The sequence below is a fragment of the Schistocerca nitens genome, chromosome 2 (genome assembly GCF_023898315.1).
Source record: "Schistocerca nitens isolate TAMUIC-IGC-003100 chromosome 2, iqSchNite1.1, whole genome shotgun sequence".
Lineage (NCBI taxonomy): Eukaryota > Metazoa > Arthropoda > Insecta > Orthoptera > Acrididae > Schistocerca > Schistocerca nitens.
Window position 1 is genome coordinate 675,622,451 of NC_064615.1, and position 12,987 is coordinate 675,635,437.

General features: G+C 46.2%; 1 protein-coding gene across 1 annotated transcript in view; it reads right to left on the reverse strand.

Annotated features, from left to right (window-relative positions):
- LOC126235237 (kinesin-like protein KIF19) overlaps positions 1-12,987 on the reverse strand; it is a 605,478-nt gene that overhangs the window by 442,127 nt on the left and 150,364 nt on the right. The window lies entirely within an intron of this gene.

The following is a 12,987-nucleotide window of genomic DNA, read 5'->3' on the forward strand; positions in this document are numbered from 1 at the left end:
GCTCAGAGCCATTTGAACCATTTTTGTACTGAGAAGCATTTTTGCGAAAACTGGTAAGATAACGTCTTGCATTGCACATTACAAATACGGGAAATGAAATTTGGTTTTGGACAGTCGGGCCAATATTCCTAATAGTGAAAGGTTGCAGGGCAGACAAACGTTTCGTGCGAACAGGTATGTCAATAAATTTAATTACAATCAAAGTTCATGTCCATTGTAATGCACAGTGACTGTCAGAATGTTATTCGAGAAAATAATATATCACTTGAGAAGCTTAATACCATTAGAAGAGCTCAATTAAGTGCTATCTTGTGAATTTTCAAGCAGTTTTATCAGTCATGTGCGTTAATTTTTATGGTCATTTGCTGTGTACTTACAGTAAACGTTCTGGTACAGTGATTGTTTACAAGACTAATATAAAGATTAGCTATATTCTGGGCCAACATTTTAATCTGAGTCGTTTGTTTTGCAGCCGCGTAGTATAAAATGTATGTAAATTTCATAGAAAACGGAGTGCTTTCTCGCAGGCGAATTGTTTGATGTACCTGTTAGTCTGCGTTTCGCGTAGTGTAGCGTGAGCTTCGCATAATTCGATCAAAATTAAATTTTTAACACTCTTCCGTCGCCCTGCACTGAGATTTACGTATTTAGATATCAAAATAAGTTTTACAAATTTTCTAGATGCCAACTTGACACTTTTAATTAGAAACTTTCACGCTGTGCGGTTTTTGCGTAGTTTCTCCTGTCAAGACAAATGTTGGGCTGGTTTCCTACCTCTACAAGGGAAAATGCACAGGGCCACAATTAGACGATTCACGTATACATGGTGTATCTCTCATTGCAGAATTTTGACGAGAGCTAATACTGAGCCTATCTTTACTCAGAAATAAAATTATTCTACATAATTTTTGGTAGAGAATAAAGGATAAGAAGAAGAGCAGAAGTAGTGGTTTCATTTTGTGCTAGCCAGTAACAAAGGTAAAACTCCCACGCATATGTTGGCAATGATTTTAGTGTAGTGTAGTGTAGTGAAAACCTCAACTTAACAGACAGGGCCACGCACTGTTTGAGCACCTTCTTAAGAAGTCGAGACTGCTTCTCACATCAGCAGCACAGTAAAAGTTTCAGAAGATTTACTACTCCACCCACGACACTGTGTTATCGTGTCAAATAGTTCAGCTGCGGAAGGTAGAAAGCACTTCCAGAGAGTGTAACATGGCGTTCACGTATAGAGTATTTCATCACTGGGTTTAAGTTAATGTCTTGCTTACTCATGTCCAGCTTGTAGGAAGCGTAAAGAAACACTTCCAGGCCTTATTCGCGCCCTTTTTAAGTTGCAATATTTCCTATGTTCGGCCGAGCAATGTCATGGGGAATGTGTAGTCTTCCCTAGAGTAACTGAAGCTGGCACTTCTACGCCGATGCTGCATGAATTCACGATAACAAACTATCTTGACAAGCGTTCCACTTGTCAAATCTGTCTCTAATGATGGTTTCTTGGTGACTACAAGCGACGATCATTATTTGTTTCAACGCAGCGATGTTATTTATTTGTTAATATCATGAGAAAGCTATACCTTTCCACTCGCACGATTCTATCTTAAGTATTGGCTCAAATTGTGCAAAAAATTCTCTCCTTTGTGAATTGGGATTATTGGCGTTGGTGAGACGCTTATGATGTCCGAATGGCTGTCATATGGTAAGGGGCCACGTCACAAAATTCAGTTTTCGTTCTTGTTTGTTTTACTCAGTCTTCCAAAGCTGCCCTTTACAGTATATACTGTATAAACAAGAGAACCATGAAAACTTTTGTACATGGCTGCACGTTCAGAGACCGTGAATAGTTACAATTTAAAGAGAAACAGCCCTCGGTCACTATATTTTTAACAAATTAACCTGGTTTCAACACTGCTAGGAGTGTCTTCTTCAGAATTTAAAACAAAGAATGATCCATATTTTATAATATGGTCACAGAATAATGACTAAAAACGTATGATAGGGTATAAGTACGGAATCATCGTAAAAGACTGACAGTACTTATATGTCATTTATAAAACAATAAATATGCCAAAAGGGCACAAAGCTATTTAAGATCAATAAAACTGTGATGGCCAGCCACTAAGGACTGCTCGATACTTGCATGGTGTAGGTTGCAAAAACGGACTGCCTCTCTGCGTGCGGTAATTATTCTGATCTCATCTTCACGATCCCTGTGTGAGCGATACGTAGGAGGTTGTAGTATATTCGTAGAGTAATCATTTAAGACCAGTTACTGAAGCTTTGTTAATAAACATCCTCGGAATAGTCTATCTCAAAGAGTCGTCCAATGCAGTATCTCAGTGACACTCACTGCCCTTATCTGCATGCATCCAATATCCCCCGTTAGTCCAATCTGGCACGGGTCCCACACGCTTGATCAATATTCTAGGATGGGTCGCATGAGTGATTTGTGAGCCGTCTACTTTGTAGATTGATTACAATTCCCCAGTAGTCTACCAATAAACCGAAGTCTACCAGCTGTCTCACCCGTGACTAAATCCATGTGATTATTCCATTCCATTTCACATCCCTCCAAAGTGCTACACACATGTATTTGTATGAATTGGCGGATTCCAGCAGTGACTCATTGATATTATGATCATAAGATACTACGTTCCTTCGTATTGTGAAGTGAAAAAATTTTACATTTCTGAACATTTAAAGCAAATTGCCAATCTCTGCATCACTTTGAAATCTTATCAAGATCTGATTGAATGTCTATGCAGCTTCTTTTAAATAGTACTTCATTATAAATAACTGTTTCATCTGCAGGAAACCTGATTTTACAATTGTCTACAAGGTCATTAATGTACACCATGAACAGCAAAGGTCCCAACACACTTCACATACTTCCCTGGGGCACCCCCGAAGTTACTTCTACATACGACGATGACACTCCATCCAAAATAACATGTTGCGTTCTCCCTACCAAAAAGTCTTCAATCCAGTCATAAATTTCACTTGATACCCCATATGATCGTACTTTTGCCAGTAAGCGAGGGTGTGGTAGTGAGTCAAATGCTTTTTGGAAATCGAGAAATACAACGTCTGTCTGATTGCCTTCATCCAAAGTGTTCAGTTTGTCATGTGAGAAAAGTGCGTGTTGGGTTTCACATGATCGATGTTTTTGAAATCCATACTAGCTGGCATTGAGGAGGTCATTCTGTTCAAGATACCTCATTATGGTTCAAATGGCTCTGAGCACTATGGAACTTAACTTCTGAGGTCATCAGTCCCCTAGAACTTAGAACTACTTAAACCTAACTAACCTAAGGACATCACACACATCCATGCCCGAGGCAGGATTCAAACCTGCGACCGTAGCGGTCGCGCGGTTCCAGACTGTAGCGCCTAGAACCGCTCGGCCACTCCGGCCGGCATACCTCGTTATGTTTGAGCGCGGAATATATTCTAAGATTGTACAACAAATCGATGTCAAGGATATTTTGTGGGTCACTTCTACCGCCCTTCTTGTTGACGGGTGCGACCTGTATCTTTTTACAAGAACTGGGCACGGTTTTTTGCTCGAGGGATCTACGATAGATTATACACTCCTGGAAATGGAAAAAAGAACACATTGACACCGGTGTGTCAGACCCACCATACTTGTTCCGGACACTGCGAGAGGGCTGTACAAGCAATGATCACACGCACGGCACAGCGGACACACCAGGAACCGCGGTGTTGGCCGTCGAATGGCGCTAGCTGCGCAGCATTTGTGCACCGCCGCCGTCAGTGTCAGCCAGTTTGCCGTGGCATACGGAGCTCCATCGCAGTCTTTAACACTGGTAGCGTGCCGCGACAGCGTGGACGTGAACCGTATGTGCAGTTGACGGACTTTGAGCGAGGGCGTATAGTGGGCATGCGGGAGGCCGGGTGGACGTACCCCCGAATTGCTCAACACGTGGGGCGTGAGGTCTCCACAGTACATCGATGTTGTCGCCAGTGGTCGGCGGAAGGTGCATGTGCCCGTCGACCTGGGACCGGACCGCAGCGACGCACGGATGCACGCCAAGACCGTAGGATCCTACGCAGTGCCGTAGGGGACCGCACCGCCACTTCCCAGCAAATTAGGGACACTGTTGCTCCTGGGGTATCGGCGAGGACCATTCGCAACCGTCTCCATGAAGCTGGGCTACGGTCCCGCACACCGTTAGGCCGTCTTCCGCTCACGCCCCAACATCGTGCAGCCCGCCTCCAGTGGTGTCGCGACAGGCGTGAATGGAGGGACGAATGGAGACGTGTCGTCTTCAGCGATGAGAGTCGCTTCTGCCTTGGTGCCAATGATGGTCGTATGCGTGTTTGGCGCCGTGCAGGTGAGCGCCACAATCAGGACTGCATACGACCGAGGCACACAGGGCCAACACCCGGCATCATGGTGTGGGGAGCGATCTCCTACACTGGCCGTACACCACTGGTGATCGTCGAGGGGACACTGAATAGTGCACGGTACATCCAAACCGTCATCGAACCCATCGTTCTACCATTCCTAGACCGGCAAGGGAACTTGCTGTTCCAACAGGACAATGCACGTCCGCATGTATCCCGTGCCACCCAACGTGCTCTAGAAGGTGTAAGTCAACTACCCTGGCCAGCAAGATCTCCGGATCTGTCCCCCATTGAGCATGTTTGGGACTGGATGAAGCGTCGTCTCACGCGGTATGCACGTCCAGCACGAACGCTGGTCCAACTGAGGCGCCAGGTGGAAATGGCATGGCAAGCCGTTCCACAGGACTACATCCAGCATCTCTACGATCGTCTCCATGGGAGAATAGCAGCCTGCATTGCTGCGAAAGGTGGATATACACTGTACTAGTGCCGACATTGTGCATGCTCTGTTGCCTGTGTCTATGTGCCTGTGGTTCTGTCAGTGTGATCATGTGATGTATCTGACCCCAGGAATGTGTCAATAAAGTTTCCCCTTCCTGGGACAATGAATTCACGGTGTTCTTATTTCAATTTCCAGGAGTGTAGTTAGAAGAGTGGCTAACTCAGCCGCAAATTCAGTATAGAATCTGACTTGGATTCCATCAGGCCCTGGAGCTTTGTTCAATTTTAACGATTTCTCACCACCACTAATACTAATATTATTTCATTTATCTTTTCAGTGGTACGAGGATTAAATTGGGGCAATTCTCCTGGATTTTCCTTCGTAAAGGAATATTTGAAAAAGGAGTTAAGCATCTCGGCTTTCGCTTTGCTACCCTCAATTTTTGCTAGGGACTGGACACTAACGTTGGGCGACTAACAGCCTTTACATACGACCAGAATTTCTTTGGGTTCACTGAAAGATTACTTCACAATATTCTGCTACGGCAGTCACTGAAGGCGCCACGCATTGCTCTCTTCTCAGCCAAACGTGTCACATTCAGCGTTTCAATGTGTGTAGCCCTACGCTTTGTTTTACACCTATTATGCAGTATTCTTCATTTCTTTGGAAGTTTCTTCACAGTGGCTGTACACCATGGATGTTCCCTCCCATTATGAACTTTTCTACTGGGTACATATCTATCCAGTGCTATCTTTTAAACTGGAGCCGGAGTTCCTCCAGACGCTCCTGCCCTATGTTAAATGTTTCCAATTCCTCACTGAAATATGACACTGCTGATATATTATCTAGTTTACTGGACATATGTCTTTCTGCTTGTTTTAATTGCCCTTTGTACTTTGGCAATCACTGTTGCCACAACCACGTCATGACCACTCATACCAGTTTCAATGTGAACTTCCTCAAGGAGGTCAAGTCTGTTTGTTGCCATTAGATCCAATATATTTCCGTCATGAGTGGGGTTCCTATCTATCTGTTCTAGGTTGTTTTCAGAGGAGGCATTTAGTCAAGTTTCACAGGATGTCTTATCACGCCCACCAATAACAAAACTGTAATTTTTCCAATGAATTGTTGGGTGATTAAAGTCTCCGCTGACGTGAGGTTTTCTCTAAAGTTTTCGGGTACTTCTGGGGACGAGTCTCGTGGGCGATAGAAGGATCCAGTTTTCATTTTATGCCCACCCCTGATACTGAGTCTTACCCAAACAATCTTACTTGCAGCTTTAATTTCTATCTCGGTAGATTTGAGTTTCTTGGCAACTGCGACAAATACACCACCTCTATTTCCCATTACTTAAATTACATAGATTTTCCCCAAAATCACAGTTCTATCAATTTCAGGTTTCAACCAGCTTTCTGTACTTAGTATTACGTGAGCATCACTGCTTTTGTTGAGCGCTTCAAACTATGGTAATTTGTTGCGAATAATTCGGCCGTTTACAATTGGGATTTTAATACTCTCAGCTGTGAGAGGCATTTCTTTCGATCTTATTCTGATACTTCTGGGTTTACTACAGCTATCGTTATCTGGATTGAATGGAGAGTCATCTAATCTAAAAACTTGTGTGCACCCTGTGGTGTCACCGCCAGACACCACACTTGCCGTGGTCCGTTAGTATACGTCGGACCCGCGTGTCGCCACTATCAGTGATTGCAGACCGAGCGCCGCCACACGGCAGGTCTAGACAGAGACTTCCTAGCACTCGCCCCAGTTGTACAGCCGACTTTGCTAGCGATGGTTCACTGCCTACTTACGTTCTCATTTGCCGAGACGATACTTTAGCATAGCCTTCAGCTACGTCATTTGCTACGACCTAGCAAGGCGCCATTTTCAGTTACTATTCATATTGTGAATCATGTACCGTCAAGACCGACGTTCATCATTAATGGATTAAAGTTACGTATTTCACCAGCTACGTCCGCTTTTCTAAATTCTAATTTCCTTGTCCTGTTCCAGACCGCACGCCAGTCTGCGTGAGCTAAAATGCGTGAATTTCGGCCTCCTTTAGTAAAATGGGGTTGGCTCTCCTGCCAACCACAACATTGGCGACGAGGCAAAACCGCGTTCTTCTCTAAACTGCCCTGATTTACTTGTGTAATGGCTTCGCCACAATCTCCAGATGTACTGTCCGAATTTTATCGCTTACAGAATCAGCAGACGCAGGCCTTACTGGATGCCCTTGGACAGCTCGTCCAGGGTCAACGTGCAATGCAAAACGATGCAGCAGCAGCCGCTCCACCACTAATGCAGCCACAACACGCAGTTGCACCAACTTTTCGACCTTTTGATGCTGCACTGGAAAGCTGGATGGAGTGGTCACGCCAATTTGGATTCCATCTCGCCGCCTACAGAATTCAAGGTAACGAGCGCCAGCCATTTATGTTGTCTTCGGTCGGCACGAACACGTACCGTGTGATAGTCAAATTATTTCCCCAACGCGATGTAGCAACTCTGTCCTACGAAGAAATTTTGTCTGCATTAGATGCATATTCAAAGAATCAGTCAATGTAGTTGCGGAAAGGTATACCTTCTTTCGTACAAAACGTATGGCAGGTCAGACTAATCAGGAGTAGGTTGCAACCTTGCAAGGCCTTACTAGGGATTGTGCTTTTGAGTGTCAATGTGGACTCCCTTATTCAGATACTATGGTACGGGATGCAATTGCACAGAACGTTTCTGATGTTCCTATAAGGGAACAGATTTTGAAACTAGTCAATCCGTCCCTTCAACAAGTGATGGGCATATTGGATCGGCAGGACACACTTGACTTTGCTCAGGAATCATTTGAAACTTCACCAGCCGTGTGTCAGGTTAACCGGCCCGCCGGGCGAGCTGCACAGAGCAGTAAACAGCCCTCGCACCCGACCGCGCCGCTGCCGCCAGGCTCTCAGCCACGTGTGCCGCGCCGGCAAGCAAATGCAGTGCTAAACTCATGCCCCCGATGTGCTACTAGACATTAGAGATGGGGGATCCGCTCTTGAACTAATTCATAGAGTTCAATCTTTCAAAGGAGTGAACAATCAGTGATTCAGAAAAAAAGAACGGTAGCTCCAAACGTTTCCCAGGCAGAGAGAGAGAGAGAGAGAGACGGAGCATATCAGCAGCGCCTCTGCTGGTCAGAGCACAGTGCACGCCACACAACACAGCCAGCGCCGGCCTCTGCCCTGCTTCTACCTTGGCTGCCTGCATTGTGCAGTGCCCCATTGGATTTTGTGTTTCACATATGCCGGGCCGTCTCTGTGCGTCGTCTGCCGTGTGCACTGTGCAGTGTCTGGCGCAGCTTAACTTCGCATCGCACTCTGTCGGCGATCGTTTCAGTCGCACGTCCTGCCCTCTGGGCAGTTGATGCCAGCAACAGGACAGAGAGCCACCTAGCGGATAACATAGGAACTACTTGCAAAAACCTGCTCGCAAGGGAGCGGACGATTAATTTTTGTCTCGGAGCGGGTGAGCTCCCCCCACCCTCGGAACTCGCCCGCTCAACGCTCACCCCACCGTCTCGACTCTAGCCAGAGCGTCGAGCAAAGCGACTCTGGTGTCACTCTGGTCTCTGCGGTCTCAGCTCACGCAGTAATACAGCTCGCGGCTCGACCTGCTCGACTCAGCGCCTCTGCATCGGAGTTTGTCCCCACTGGATATTGTTCTTCATAGTAATACCGCTATGTATATTACATTATTATGTTATGTATACATCAATTGTTTTTATTTTATTTTTATTTGTTTAAACTGATTAGATTAGGTTCCTGATGACTACTCTTACTATAGGATTTTTATTATGGACACTCGAATTTACGCTTTAATTACGAGCGAACCGATAAACGTATCGCAAAATGTGATACACCAATATTTTCCTTGTTTTATTCTGCGTAAGGCTATATGCAGCACTTTCGTTTTACAGTCAAATTTATATATTTTTTTCTTATTCTGGTACAGATTTTGCGATTTTAGGCGTCTTCGAAAGGAAAAATATATGGCTTGCGATGTATTTGTATGAGGTTAATGAAATTTTAATACATTATAGCCAAATATATTGTTAATGTAAATCTCAAGTTACAACATTTTCCGATCACCCAAAAAACCACGCTAGTGCAAAATAAATCAATAATCAAAAACTTTGTCATATCGTGGAAATTTCAATAAACAATACAAAATTCTTACTCATTATCTATGTTACTTCAAAATAGGATCAAATAAGATCAAAATACAGGTATAGTACTGGAATAAACCAAGTTTAAAGGGCAATGTGCCTTTCATTTATTTTCTTTTGTAAATGAGTGGTGAGTCATGAAAAACAGCTAATTCATTTCAGGGAGTGAACAGTTCTGATCCAATCTCTGAAAAGAACAGTTTTGCCCATCTCTACTAGACATTCGCGTGAGAATTGCCCGTCACGCCAAGCTATTTGCTTTTTCTGTAATAAAAAAGGTTATGTCAAAGTGTTTGCCAGAAAAAGCTCAGATCGGAAACTCACAACCATTCCAGGCCCTTTGCTTCACGCCGGATTCGAACCGAGGATACTCAGGCTCGTGAAACTTCGCCAATGGAAATTGATGTAGTTCATTCCACTCCGCTCAGTGCCACTCTCTCTAACAGTGACTGTGTTCGTCCCACAAATAGTGTGCATCGACATCGCTGGAAATCCCGTCTAGTCGCAAGTGATTATGTACCAGTGTCATTTCATGTTGCACGAGACAGTCGCTCTTGTCGTCAGCAGGACAGTAAACTGTTTGTAGACTTGGACATTAACGGCAAAGTGATACCATTCCAGCTCGATACCGGAGCTGCAGTTTCACTGATCAATCAAGACACGTACAAACAGCTGGGCACACCTCCGTTGCGTGCCGCAACTGTTAAGTTAACTAGTTATTCAGGTCAAGATATCCCTGTGTTAGGACGGTGCAGCCTTCTTGCAACATACAAAGGACAAACAAAACTTGTGTCATTTTACATCCTTCGTTCTTCTTCTGCAGTGAACTTTGGTTTCGATTTATTTGAGTTGTTTAACTTGTCTATAGTAAATCAGGTCCTATCAGTGAACCAGACTGTGCCTTCCGACAGTGTTTCTCGTCTATGTGAAGAATTTGCAGACATTTTTGCACCGGGCCTTGGTTGCGATAAGAACTATAAAGCACATTTGGAACTGAAAGTAAACGCACAACCGAAATTTTTCAGACCTCGCAATGTTCCCCACACATTGCGTGATGAGGTCGCAAAAACATTACACGATTTGGAATCACAAGGTGTAATTGATCGTGTGCAGGCTTCTCTCTGGGCATCACCTTCAGTAATTTTGCCAAAACCTTCGGGAAAATTGAGACTTTGTGTGGACTTCAAGGCAACAGTGAATCCGCAACCAGTGATTGCAACTTTTCCTTTACCCCGCCTGGAAGATCTTTTTGACAAACTGTGCCCGGGTAAACATTTTTCGAAGTTGGACCTAGCAGATGCGTACTTGCAAATACCAGTGGACGAAGAATCCCAGCGCGTTTTGGTGGTTAACACGCATCTTGGTTTGTATCGATTCAAACGACTGCCATTCGGGTGTGCATCTGCCCCTGCATTGTTTCAGCAATATCTACAAACTGTTTGTGCGTCGGTCTCTACTGCAGCAAACTATCTGGACGATATTGTGATCTCCAGAAAGACGGAAGAAGAACATTTAGCCAATCTCAGAACAGTATTTCAGGTGTTGCGACAAAATGGTCTTCGCTTGCGGAAGGAAAAATGTGTGTTTTTTGCTCGTGACTTGGCATACCTGGGACATGTACTCAATGCCCAAGGCATACATCCCAGTCCCGAGCACCTCCGTGCCATACAAGACTAGCCTTCGCCGCAGAATTTGAAGCAGCTACAGAGTGTGCTGGGAAAAATCTACTATTATCACCGATATGTTCCACACGCCTCTTCCATTTCAGCTCCGCTTCATCGCTTACGCCGTAAAGGTGTTCCGTTCGTCTGGACGACGGAATGCGAACGCGCCTTTCGCCAGTTGAAATCGACGTTGCTTTCCAATACTTGCCTTACGCCATTCGATCCCCAGAAGCCCCTTTTGTTGATGGTGGATGCATCGGATTTCGGGATCGGTGCTGTGCTTGTGCACAAAGATGGATCGCACGATCGCCCTATTGCCTTTGCGTCCAAATTACTCTCGTCTGCGCAAAGAAATTATTCACATATCGAGAAAGATGCATTGGCTCTCGTATTTGGTGTTACAAAGTTTCATGATTTCTTGTATGGTCGTCACTTTACCATAATCACAGACCATAAACCTTTGACATCGCTTTTTCATCCGAACAAGCCTGTACCTCCACGTACAGCGCAGAAATTCATTCGCTGGTCTATTTTCCTCTCGCCGTACCACTACGATATCTTGTATCAGTCCACTGTTAAACACAGAAACGCCGATGCGTTGTCCCGTTTGCCTGTTGCTGAGGATAGGGCATTCGATTCCTTCAAACTTGCTTGCAAGTTCATTGATGCGGAAACCTATGACGTGGTCGAATCGTTTCCGATTGATTTTCGTCGTGTAGCTACAGCCACAGCTGCCGACCCTGTCCTTGCTACCGTTCTGCGTTTTGTTGTTATGCAATGACCCTTGTCAAAATCATGGCTGGGGGACCCGTTGGTTCGCCGATTTTTTGCTCACAAGGAGAGACTTTTTGTTCGACGTGGTGTTTTGCTGTTGCGTTCTGATAATGATCAGTCCAGGGTCGTGGTCCCACATTCGTTACAGTCCTCTGTCTTACAGCTTCTCCACCATGGACATTGGGGTATAGTGAGAACGAAACAACTTGCTCGTCAGCACTGTACTTGGTTCGGAATCGATGCCGCGATTAGGAATATGAAGAATCAGCACCACCGCGGAAATTCTTTGCATGTCCCAAAGCCACTTCCCCTTGGCAACGCTTACACATCGATTTTGCTGGTCCATTCTGCAATGCTCGATGGTTGGTTGTGATAGATTCATTCAGTAATTTTCCTTTTGTTGTCCAGATGTCTTCCACGACGTCATCTGCCACCACCAAAGCTTTATCTGCTATCTTTTGCATTGAAGGTCTTCCACAGACTATTGTTTCCAACAATGGCCCACAATTCATGTCCGCAACATTTCAGTCATTCTGCAAGGCCAATGGTATTCAACATCTGACGCTGTTTTCGCCACAGTCAAATGGTGCCGCTGAACGATTGGTCAGGACTTTCAAGTCACAGATGTTGAAGTTAAGAGTCGCATTCTCGGGAGGGCGCGTTATTGCTCTTTTTGTCCTCGTATCGCTCTCAGCCCCGAGATGGTCGCTCGCCGGCTGAGTTGCTCCACGGTCGCCCTCCTCGAACCTTGATGTCTTTGCTACACCCGCCGCATCAGGTTCTTGTGCAGCGGCAGACACCTGCTTTTGCTCCAGGCGACGTTGTCTACTATTGCCACTATCGAGATTCACAGCGTTGGCTCGAAGGGCGTATTCTTCGCTGCCTCGGACGCGCTATGTATCTGGTTTTGGGGGCTTCTGGTGAGGTGCGCCGGGATCACAACCAGCTGCGCCTCTGTCGTCGCACGGGATCTGCCGCTCGCTGTCTGCTTTCAGTGACGGTGGCGCCCGGTCAGCGCCCTGGGGACCCATCTACTGGCTCGCCTCAGCCCCAGGTGTTACCGACGCTGCCTTCCATTTTGCCCCATGGCGACGCGCCGCCGCCACGGCCGCCGCCGCCGCCTGTTCTTCCGCCGGCACCGCCCACAGTGGACGCGTCGCTGCAACCGCCGGGCGCCTCCCTGGGTCACGCCCCGCCGATCGCTTCCCGTGACCAGTTGTCCTCCGACATGGAACTCTTGCCCGCTCCAGACCATATGTCGTCTTCGCCTATCGGGTGCCCCAGCCCGATGGAGGTCGACCCTTCGGCCCCTCCTGTATCTCTGCAGGCGCATACACTGCATGTTGGCGTGCACCCTGGAGCAGGTTTTCAGGCGTTTCCTAGCTCCCCGCAGTCCGAATGGCAGGGTGCGGGTGACAGCCTCGCCTGTTGTTAGGCTCCCCACTTCGTCGCATACATCAACATGGGGTCCTCCCCACAGCGGGCGGAAGCCTTATGCCACAACCGTACGCCGATTTGCGGGGGAGGAATGTGGT